The sequence below is a fragment of the Pseudophryne corroboree genome, chromosome 2 (assembly GCF_028390025.1).
Source record: "Pseudophryne corroboree isolate aPseCor3 chromosome 2, aPseCor3.hap2, whole genome shotgun sequence".
NCBI classification, from domain to species: domain Eukaryota; kingdom Metazoa; phylum Chordata; class Amphibia; order Anura; family Myobatrachidae; genus Pseudophryne; species Pseudophryne corroboree.
In genome coordinates this window covers 444,201,268-444,214,306 of record NC_086445.1, presented here as the reverse complement: position 1 = coordinate 444,214,306, position 13,039 = coordinate 444,201,268, and positions in this window count along the sequence as shown.

The following is a 13,039-nucleotide window of genomic DNA, read 5'->3' as shown; positions in this document are numbered from 1 at the left end:
GGCCTATTGTGTGCCTCAGCAGGAGGTGTGACAAGCACTGCGGTGGTGTGATTAGTGATGTGGGGGTGTGATCAATGTGGTGGGGGGGTGGTCTAAATAGGGTGTGTGGTTATCTCAATGGAGGTCAAAGCTAGTGCCTACCTTAAACCATTTAATAGTGGTGCTATATAAGAAAAAGTTTGTGACCACCATATAATACAGAGCATCAGTGACCACCATATAATACAGAGCATCATTGACCACCACATATACAGAGCATCAGTGACTACCATATGATACAGAGCATCAGTGACCACCATATAATACAGAGCATCATTGACCACCACATATACAGAGCATCAGTGACTACCATATGATACAGAGCATCAGTGACCACCATATAATACAGAGCATCATTGACCACCATATATACAGAGCATCAGTGACCACCATATGATACAGAGCTTCAGTGACCACCATATGATACAGAGCATCAGTGACCACCATATGATACAGAGCATCAGTGACCACCATATGATACAGAGCATCAGTGACCACCATATGATACAGAGAGCATCTCAGAAACTAGCATTTAATACGGAGAGCAAAAAGATTAAGGAACTTATGGGCAAGAAAAGGCGAGCATTTAAAAAATACAAATCTGACGGGGAAGCAGAGTCATTTCAGCACTATAAGGAATGTAACAAAATTTGCAAAAAGGAAATAAGAGTGGCTAAAGTAGAAACTGAAAAACTAGTAGCAAAGGAAAGCAAAGCGAATCCCAAAAATTCTTTAAATACATTAATAGCGAGAGATTAAAGAAGGAGAGTATAGGCCCTTTAAAAGACAAGTTGGGAGTCTTAAGCAAAAATGATAATGACATCGCGGACACACTAAATGAGTTTTTAAAAAAAGTTTGTGACCACCATATAATACAGAGCATCAGTGACCACCATATAATACAGAGCATCAGTGACCACCATATAATACAGAGCATCATTGACCACCACATATACAGAGCATCAGTGACCACCATATGATACAGAGCATCAGTGACCACCATATAATACAGAGCATCATTGACCACCATATATACAGAGCATCAGTGACCACCATATGATACAGAGCTTCAGTGACCACCATATCATAAAGAGCATCAGTGACCACCATATGATACAGAGCATCAGTGACTACCATATGATACAGAGCATCAGTGACCACCATATGATACAGAGCATCAGTGACCACCATATAATATAGAGCATCAGTGACCACCATATGATATAGAGCATCAGTGACCACCATATAATACAGAGCATCAGTGACCACCATATGATACAGAGCATCAGTGACCACCATATGAAACAGAGCATCAGTGACCACCATATGATACAGAGAGCATCTCAGAAACTAGCATTTAATACGGAGAGCAAAAAGATTAAGGAACTTATGGGCAAGAAAAGGCGAGCATTTAAAAAATACAAATCTGACGGGGAAGCAGAGTCATTTCAGCACTATAAGGAATGTAACAAAATTTGCAAAAAGGAAATAAGAGTGGCTAAAGTAGAAACTGAAAAACTAGTAGCAAAGGAAAGCAAAGCGAATCCCAAAAAATTATTTAAATACATTAATAGCAAGAGATTAAAGAAGGAGAGTATAGGCCCTTTAAAAGACAAGTTGGGAGTCTTAAGCAAAAATGATAATGACATAGCGGACACACTAAATGAGTTTTTTTCAACAGTATTCACTAGAGAGGACCCAATTCAGGGACTGGCACACAATCTCAATAATGAGAATATCCCACTGATAGGTACTTATTTAAGCGAGGAAGTAGTCTGTGACCGATTAAAACATTTAAAGATTAATAAATCACCAGGGCCCGATGGTATTCACCCAAGGGTTCTAATGGAGCTTCACTCTGAACTGGCAAAACCGCTATCTTTGATCTTTAAGGATTCAGTTATATCAGGTATGGTTCCCAAAGACTGGCGTATAGCGGAAGTAGTGCCTATATTCAAAAAGGGAAGTAAAGCTGAACCAGGTAATTATGGACCAGTTAGTCTTACATCTATAGTGGGGAAAGTATTGGAAGGTATTCTAAGAGATGGTATTCAGAAGTTCCTTGAAGTCAATAAGGACATTAAAAGGAATCAACATGGGTTTATGAAGGACAGATCCTGTCAAACCAACTTACTTGGCTTTTATGAAACAGTAAGCGCAAACCTAGATCAGGGTAAAGACGTGGATGTAATCTTTTTAGACTTTGCCAAAGCGTTCAATACTGTACCACACATGAGACTTATCTACAAGCTACAAGAATCAGGGCTAGGAAGCACAATATGCACTTGGGTCAAAAACTGGTTAGATAATAGGGAGCAGCGCGTTGTGGTTAATGGATCTTTTTCAACTTGGACTGAAGTGCTAAGTGGTGTGCCGCAAGGCTCAGTATTAGGACCGCTATTGTTCAATATTTTCATTAACGACCTAACAGAAGGTCTAGAGAGCATGGTGTCAATTTTTGCAGATGATACCAAATTGTGTAATGCTATAAATACAGAGGAGGATGCCGAGTCTCTTCAGAACGACTTAGTTAAATTAGAAGCATGGGCAGCCAAATGGAGAATGCGCTTCAACACAGACAAGTGTAAGGTAATGCACTGTGGTAACAAGAACAAAAATTACACCTACCTACTAAATGGGGTAAAATTAGGGGATTCTGTACTGGAAAAGGACTTAGGTGTCCTCATAGATAGCAAACTAAGCAGTAGTACCCAAAGTAGGACTGCAGCAAAGAAGGCTAATAGGATATTAGCATGCATAAAACGGGGTATTGATGCTAGGGACGAGAGTATTATACTCCTGTTATATAAATCACTAGTGAGGCCACACCTTGAATACTGTGTACAATTCTGGGCACCGTACTACAAAAAGGATATCCTGGAGCTAGAAAAGGTTCAGAGGAGGGCGACCAAACTAATTAAGGGCATGGAGGCGATGGAATACAAGGAAAGGCTTGAAAGACTAGGCATGTTTACATTGGATAAGCGGAGACTAAGAGGGGATATGATCAACATCTACAAATATATAAGGGGACAATACACAGAGCTTGCGCGGGACCTGTTTTTGGTTAGATCAACACAGAGGACTCATGGACACTCGCTCAGGTTAGAGGAGAGGAGATTCCGCACAATACGGCGTAAAGGCTTTTTTACGGTAAGGACAATACGTGTTTGGAATTCCCTGCCTGAGGGAGTTGTAATGGCGGAATCTGTCAACACCTTTAAGAATGGGTTAGATAAATTCCTAATGGATAAGGATATCCAGGGTTATGGTGCATAGTCATGCATTATAGTTACTATAAATAGGGATAAAATGCAACGGCTGACAGCAGCATCAGTCAGAAATTTTAGTCAAATCATCATGCATAGGAGACCACAAATAGGTTGAACTCGATGGACAATTGTCTTTTTTCAACCTCAGATACTATGTTACTATGTATGTTACTATGTAATGACCTCCATATGATACAGAGAGCTGTATCAACATGCAAAGAAGGTGGAAAGGGGAGAAAGGATGGGGTAAAACAGAGCAGGTGTGGAAAGATTAGAAAAGATGGGGGCAGTATAGAGGAGATAGGGAAAGGGGAGCAGAGATAGGGGCAAAACAGAGCAAACAGGGAACTGAGGGCGCATGGGACACTGGGGGTCATTCCGAGTTGATTGTAGCTGTGCTAAATTTAGCACAACCACGATCATGAACTCAGACATGCGGGGGGACGTCCAGCACAGGGCTAGTCTGCCCCGCTTCTCAGTGTGGCCGCCCTCCCTCGCAGAAGTGCAAAGGCATCGCACAGCGGCGATGCCTTTGCACTTCAAAAGTAGCTCCCGGCCAGCGCAGCATTAGCGTGCTGGCCGGGAGCTACTCTTCGCTCCCCGGCCCGCAGTGGCTGCGTGTGACATCACGCAGCTGCTACGGGCCACTCCCCGCACGGTCCGGCCACGCCTGCGTTGGCCGGACTGCGCCCACGAAATGGCGGCCAAATGCTGCCGTTTCGCCCCCTCTCGCCCATCGACCGCCTCTGCCTGTCAATCAGGCAGAGACGATCGAAGCACAGAGACAGGTGGCCATGCGCCGGCGCACTGCGGTGCCGGCGCATGCGCAGTTCTGACCCAATCGCTATGCTGCGAAAAACTGCAGTGTGCGATTGGGTCAGAATGACCCCCACAGTTACTGATACAAATACTTATTAACACAGACACCATTTACTGATACAGACATCTCTTACTGACACAGGCACACTTGCAGTTGACACCGCTTACCAACAGATACCACTTACTGACACAGCCACCACTTACCTATACAGACATCTCTTATAGACATAGATAGCCCTTACGGACACAGACACCTCTTACTAACAGAGACACCCCTTACTTACAGATACCACTTACACAGATTCCATTTACTGACACAGACAACCCTTACGGACACAGATGTCACTTATTGGAACATACAAACTTACTGACAGACACGCCGTACTGAAACAGACCACTTACTGAGACACCCCTAGTAGATAAAGACAACCTTTCTGTCAAACTTGACAGGTACCACACCCCCTTTCTCCTAGGCTCCACCCCCTTTTAATATTAAATGATAGTGTTTTATATCGCTTAATATTAAATTTTATATAAATTTATAGTGTTCGATATTAAACCGTATTAAAAATTGTTGCGTAACACCAGTCACAGAGTGTCACGCAACACCAGTCGCAGAATGTCACGCAACGCAGCGCGTCAAATCAGGCGGATGAAAGATGCATATTACACAGTGTTAAAACCAGGTAGTTACAGGCAGTCTTATTTCACTATTTTGATTAGGCTGTACACATTCAAACATCACACATTCCAGCAGTTTAAACATCAAGCTTGGTACACGTGGCACAGATTTAAAAAGCATGATGACAGGTCATTTTAAATGTCACAGAAGCCCTCAGAAGTACGATGTACAATTTGACCATGTCCATTTCTTAGACACACGGGATCATCACACATGGCACTAATTTAAAAGGTCATTTTAAAATGTCACAGAAGCTCTCAGAAGTACGATGTGCAATTTGACCATGTCCATTTCTTAGACGCTCGGGTTCATCACAGGTCATTTTAAAATGTCACAGAAGCTCTCAGAAGTACGATGTACAATTTGACCATGACCATTTTCGATTGTTATCTCTGTAGAGGAACATTAGCACCACCTACAGGGTTATGTGTTGACTCAAATCGGATTTTTCCATCTTTTGGATTAATTACATACCATAATGAGATATCATGGTGATGGGGTCCTAAATCTAAGCACAGAATGCATTTATATTGCATGTGCGCCTTATACACACAACCTGAAAGTAATTTTAGACAATATTTTTTATAACTTTGTGCATTAAACAAATTGTGTCTACATTCACACAATTCATTTATGTTACATGTACACACAGCCTGAAAGTAATTTTAGCTACAAATCAGTAAGCCAGTGTATATTTATGGAATCATAAAATAATTTTGTATTCATGTACATTAGTTCATAAGAACTTCTGTATAATGCTTTTTATGAATTAATTTTATTATTAAATAATTTTATGAGCTTTTTATGAACCTCATATTCTACAGTATAAGATATACCCATTTGGAAGGACTTCCGTTCAATCTATACAAGTAGTTTAGACCACTCAGGAATTTTTTTTTTCTTTTTCTTCTGTATATATAATATAAATGTATTTGGTATGCGTTTGATGCGCTGTGTATGACATTTAAGAACCAGCTAAAAGATTATATCTTTATTGTAACTGAAAAGAATTATCACAATTACTAAATTATAGACTAGAGTTTATATGTTTAAAAGTCCCGCCCCAGCAGATTGGAAATGTGGGACGGCATAGCACAGAGTGGTGGGGGCCATTTGGCTCACAGCCATGACTATAAGAACAGGACACATCACTGAAGTGCACTGAGAAGAAATTTCAACTGAAGCTGTACCGCTATACACACTTGAAGTCATAATGGTAAATATGATATTCTTTTTTATTATTATTAATATTATTATCATAATTATTATTATTATTATTATTATTATTATTATAATATTTATACATATTGCATTTTTTTTTTTTTTTATTTTATTTTACAAATATGGCTCTGAAGGCTGTTTAAATATGTGGTCTCTATGCTGCGATATACACACTGTTACACGATTCTGCACTGCCATTGCATCCTTTGTTTTTAGGCATACATGCATAATATGTTAATATTTCAAACCTATTGGACAGTTGCAAAGCGCAGTATGAACTCATATGTGTAATGCTACGTTTTTACTCCTTCTTTTTGTGGGGGTATACCCACATTGATGTTGCTGTTTAGCGATGCATTGTAACACATAGAACATATAGCTATGAATTAATGTGATTAAAGTGCAAACAAGTTGTATAAAATGTTAGGAAGCACCATTGGGATCCGCTTAGTATTGATTAAATTAATTAATTTTGTGTATGATAAAACGTGCAGGGTAGTTGATCATACGAGCACCAGGGTTTTCTTTTGGTTTTTAATTAATGTGACTGTCTGAAGGTTATTTAAATATGTGGTAATAGCGACATCTAGTGGTTCATTTTGGGAATGCGCCGACACAGTATTTCATCTAATTCGTTTGATAGATATTAATCGTCTCTCATTTTCATTATTGGTTCAGAGACAGACAATGCAGAACATCAACAGCAAAGACGCTTTCATGGTTAGAACCAGATCTTCTTCTTCTGATGATGATGATGATGCTTTGCCAAGTTATCAAACGTCTCATGGTAAGCTATGTCTATAAATGACATTGACACGTTTTTATTTATATTTCAAGTTTAAATAGTATGAAATTATAGTCAAGGTCTACAATTTGTTCATTTTTAAAAGCTTAAATAGTATGAACGTACAACAGTCTGGATACATTGATAAGTAATTATTAAATAGTAATTATTAAATAATTATTATTTTCTCATTTTTATTTCCCCCGATTTGACAGTAATCACAAGTACAGAGAATTTCGATTCGGTTGAAGATAGCCCATTTGGTTTAGATTTCAGCATTATACCCGATTTTACTAATATTTTGGAATTGGCACCAGACTGTGAGTAACATGATATCTTTATTTATTTTTTATTTATTTATTTTTTATTTATTTATTTATTTTTCCACGGCTAAAGAATTAAAAATAAACCTTGTACAGTTGTGCTGATTTGTTGTCAACTGTACACACTTTATATTCTCAATAATGAATCGCTTTTTCATGTTATTCTAATTTTATACCGTATGTAATATTTATTTTTTCATTTTTTCACCGGCTAAAGATGCCACAAAAATGGATGATGCGACGGCTGACGGTATTCTACGGGATATATTGAACAAACCTGATTATTGTCACAACGCCTCTATACAGAACAGCAATGTTGTTGATGAGCAACCGTTTTTCCCACACGCGACAGGAGGTCGGGCTAAAACATTCGAATATAAAGCAGGTGTGTAATCAAGCACTGTTATATGGTATATTGTTATGCGGTGATTTAAATGCTGATTTACAGGCAGCGTCGTTTATATTTATTTTATAATATATGTATTACAGATGACGCTGTAGCAAGGCGATATGATCCTACGATACCAACAGCCCGTGATACAGTCGCACAAATACACAGGCTTAGTACAAGCGGGAAAATATCAAAACGCATAACCGCAGCTGAAACGGAGAGCCATCAATTCGCAGCAGCAGGTGTGTAATCAAACACTGTTATATGGCATATTGTTATGCTGTGTTTTAAATGCTGATTTATAGGGAGCGGTGTTTATATTTATTTTATAATATATGTATTACAGATGACGCTGTAGCAAGGCGATATGATCCTACGATACCAACAGTCAGTGATACAGTCGCGCAAATACACAGGCTTAGTACAAGCGGGAAAATATCAAAACGCACAACCGCCGCTGAAACGGAAAGCCATCAATTCGCAGCAGCAGGTGTGTAATCAAACACTGTTATATGGTATATTGTTATGCGGTGATTTAAATACTGATTTACAGGCAGAGGCGTTTATATTTATTTTATAATATATGTATTACAGATGACGCTGTAGCAAGACGATATGCTCCTTTGATACCAACAGGCCGTGATACAGTCGCGCAAATACACAGGCCTAGTACAAGCGGGAAAATATCAAAACGCACAACCGCCGCTGAAGCGGAGAACCATCAAATCGTAACGCCGGCAATTGTACATAAGGACGTTGCTAGGTCATCAGTTATGGCGGTGCATAACGGTTGTATCAACCCGAACAAACGAAAGCCTGCTCGACCAAGAACGAATGAGAGAAGTCATAATTCAGCATTTACAGATCTGAAAAGAAAATTGTCATATTCCGAAAATGATAAGCCGCAACGGAGAAGGATCGCGTTACAAACTGTATCATGCGTAAGTAATGATGTTGCTGTAACATCAAAACACACAGCGTTTAACACTGCAGACCGGGATGTCGCTGGTAATACAAAGACTGTAAAGGTTAAGAGGGCATCGCGTCTCTCAAGAAGTAATGTTAAGCAATTGTCGCAATCAGCTGTAATCACAATTCCAGATACACAGGTTTGTTCTGAAACAGGAACAAGGCACATAGCAGGCATTGGTTTGTTATCAAATATTGACTCAAGAAGTAATGTTAAGCAATTGTCGCAATCCGATGTCATTACTATTACCGATACACAGGATTGCTCTGAAACAGAAACAAGACACATAGCTGGTAATCCTGTGATATCAGATATTGATGACATAAATGGGCAAGAGCTTATTACAAACTGTGTAGAGTCAACGACACAAGATCCGCAGAATAGTTCTGATGAAGTATTATCAGCCGTTGCAGGAATACCTGGTAATACTACAACGGTTGATTGTGTAACATCAATGCCCAATATTTTTACAACGACAGCCCTGGTACACGCATCGGCTGATGCTTGTGTACCGGCGCGAGGGCTAGCGCCCGACATAGTTGATGAATGTCAAAATTCAGAACAATTAGGCCAAGACGCTGAAATACAATTTTACGCGTTGTTGGGTAAGATACGGGAAGATGTTGAGAACATGGGCGTAAAAGCCGGATATTTGTTAAAACACATTAAAGGTGTGTGCCACGGTAGTAAATGTAAACAAGACATTGTTAAAGAAGTTGTTGAGACGTATATGAATGTCATGTCAAAATACATAGATCGGTCGGTTAAGACAACTGAATTTATTAAAGCCAACATACATCATTTTGCAGAAATAAATGAAACTGAGCCGTGACTAGGCATGCTAGGCAATGGTTTGAAACGTGTTTTAAATTTAAATGCCTGTAAAAAAAACCACGAATTAAACCTTGTTTAACATACAAGATCTCACAGTTATTCCGACGCGCAAAGGTGAAACAGGCTGTAACAACATTAACCAGATCGAGAAAGCGCAAGCGGCACAGGGAACATGCGGTAGGTGGTCAATTGAGAAAGCGCAAGCGGCACAGGGAACATGTGGTAGGCGGTCAGCACAGTGCGAGGCATGTAGATTTAGATCAATCCCCACCCCATGCATTACCGAATGACGAATCACAGGCTGACAATATTGAGCGCAATGCAAGCCCCATATATGATGATGCAGGCAGTGTTGAGTCACCCGGTAATGACGAAGGTCGGCAACATGTATACTTAGAAGCAATTAACAGCTATGAACGACAACGACCGAATTTCAGAGCCGTTGAGTACCACAATCACTATCGGTTTGTTAATTTGGACAGGGTTACATCATTTGTAGAGGGGGTGCGAGCCATTCATACTGCGATACAGTCCATGCTCGATGGCGTCCTCGCAGGTGCGGATCCTGCCGACCGTGTTCAGCTTAGATTGGAGGGTGGTGGGTTACACAATGCCATATATTCGCATCGTAAGCCGCAAGAAACATTAGACGCTGCCAGTTTTTTGAATCAGATTACAAACACGCTTCAAAGTAACGCTGAATTCTTATTATCCACAGGCTTAAGATTTGTGATCAGTATTTTTAGGAACAGGGCAGGGTCTGGCTTGACTGGGAGGAGTTTACAACGCCTGCCCCAAAGTTTAATAATAAATAAGAGAAAGAGATACCTCTATGACTACAGAAGCATAGGTAATAACCTGTGTTTGGCCGCTAGCGTCTGTAAACTTCTGGATAAAGGTAACAATGCCGATGACCATGTAATACAGGAGAGAGCGATCCAACTACATAAAGCTTTGAATCTTCCGCTTGATAAAGCGGTCAGCTTTAGCGCTGTTGCAATTTTTGAAAATTATTTAAACGCTTCTATCAATATCCTCTATTATAATCAAGGGGATTGGAAATATTACTGTACGGACAAACGTTACAAAGACACACTGTTTGTGTTATATCACGATTGTCACTTTTATGGGATACTCGATATCAAAGCGTTTCTTGGAGCCCGATATTATTGCGTCCGTTGTCACAGCGCTTACCATCATAGAAATAATCACGATTGTCTTTTCTTTTGTAAGGCTTGTCACAGGCCGGCTTGTATTGACGACGGTGTGACGGCGTTAAGGTGTTCGGTGTGTAGGGTATTTTGTCGATCAAACGAGTGTTTAGAGCAACACAAAGCTTTAGCTCTTGATCACAAAATATCCTGTCTTGAACATGTATATTGTGACAAGTGTTGTCTCTACAGGCGAACAGATCATAACTGCCGAGGCCTAAAGTGTCCCATTTGTAAGGTATTCGTTGATGGGTTTTCGAACCACTTGTGCTATATACAAACCATCAAGTCGGAAGAGCCCACAAAGAAATACATCTTTTATGATTTTGAGTGTATGCAGGAGACGGGTGTGCACATACCAAACTACTGTTACGCTTTAACATTAACGGGGGAGAAAGACTGGGAGTTTAAGGGTGTTGCGTGTATCGAAGACTTTGTAAAGACGTTCATGAAACCAAAATTTGCGCATTACACATTCATAGCCCATAATGCGGGTCGCTATGATGCGTATTTTGTGCTGCGCCAGCTGAATAAGGAGAAATTAAAGATGGAATTATTATCTAGAGGCGGCAACATAATGTGCATCACGGTAAAAGATTTGAAGATAAGATTTATCGACTCTTTAAATTTTTTACCCATGCGGCTTAGCAAGTTACCAAAGGCGATGGGATTTGACGGTACCAAAGGTTATTTCCCACATTTTTTTAACACAGCTGATAACCAAAATTACATAGGAGCTATGCCGTCAATAGAGTATTTTGGTCCACAATACATGATGCCTGATGAATTATCTGAGTTTACAGCTTGGTATAAACAGTGTGTACACAAACCGTTTAACTTTCAAAAAGAGCTCGTACGATATTGTAAAGACGATGTGAAAATATTACAAAAAGCTTGTGATGCTTTCAGATCTGCTGTTATAGCCATGACAGAACAGGAGTTTCTAATAACAAAGAAAAGAAAAAAAGGTTGTGGTTAAACGTCACATCGAGGCTTTTCAATTAGTTACGTTGGCGAGCGTATGCATGGCCATGTACCGGTGTAAATTTTTACAGGAAAAGACACTGGCGCTTGTACCGGGTGATAACTATCACAAGACGCAGAAGCGTTACTCAACGCCCGCCATACAGTGGTTAATGTACATAGAACACAAAGAAGGGGTGAGTATAAGACACGCTTTACAAGGGGGTGAGAAGAAAGTTGGTAAATACAGCCTGGATGGTTATGCCGTGATTAACGGAACACCCACTGCATTTGAATTCCAAGGTTGTTTTTATCACGGCTGTGGTGCTTGTTACAACGCCGATGATAAAAACAAACTGACTAAAACGACCTACGGTCAATTACACCACAAGACGCAGGTAAAGTTGCACTACCTTAAACGTTGTGGATTTCAGATACGTGAAATCTGGGGTTGTGAATGGAAGTCTATGCTAGATTCTGATGCGGATCTACAGGCTTTTCTGAAGGGTAAAGAATTACCCGAACCCTTGGAGCCACGTGATGCTCTTTATGGCGGGCGCACAAACGCCATAAAGCTGTATCACAAAACAGGCTGTGATGAAAAAATACACTATTTTGATTTCACCAGCCTCTATCCGTATGTTAATAAAACCAAAACGTATCCTATACAGCACCCACGCATTATTTATAAGGACTTTGGTGATGTCACAAAGTATTTCGGTTTTGCCAGGGTTAAAGTTTACCCACCTCGTGGCCTATTCTTTCCGGTTCTGCCGGTTAAAATGGGCGGCAAGTTAATGTTTCCATTATGTCGCACGTGCGCTGAGTCTGGACAGACTGAGCCGTGCGTTCATGATTCAGAAAAACGTGCGCTCATCGGTACATGGTGTACCGTGGAACTAAACTTGGCTGTAGAAATGGGGTACAAGGTATGTAAAATCTATGAGGTGTGGCATTTTGATGAGAGATCTGACAAATTGTTTTCAGGCTACATTAAAACGCACCTCAGGGATAAACAAGTGGCCTCTGGTTATCCCGAATGGTGTACAGACGCCGAGAAACGCCAAGAGTATATAGACGCCTATCAAAAAAATGAAGGCGTGTCTTTACGACCCGAACACATAGAAATCAACCCCGCTAAAAGACAAATTTCAAAATTGTTTTTAAATTCCTTATGAGGTAAATTTGGTCAACGTAGCAACATGCCCAATACGTGTCTAGTGACCGACCCCGACAAACTTTTTGAATACGCGTTCTTACCGTACTATGACGTGTCCGCTTTGGATTTTATTGACGATGATACAGTTATGGTAAATTGGAAGTATGCCAAAGATCATTACACCAGGGGTGCAATTTCAAATGTAACTATAGCCATCTTTACAACGGCTTATGCACGTGTTGAACTGTACAAACTACTGTATAGATTACAAGATAGATGTCTTTATCACGACACCGATTCTGTAATTTTTGTCAGTAGACCCGGTGACTGGAGCCCGCCATTGGGTGATTATTTAGGTGAGTTGACCAGCG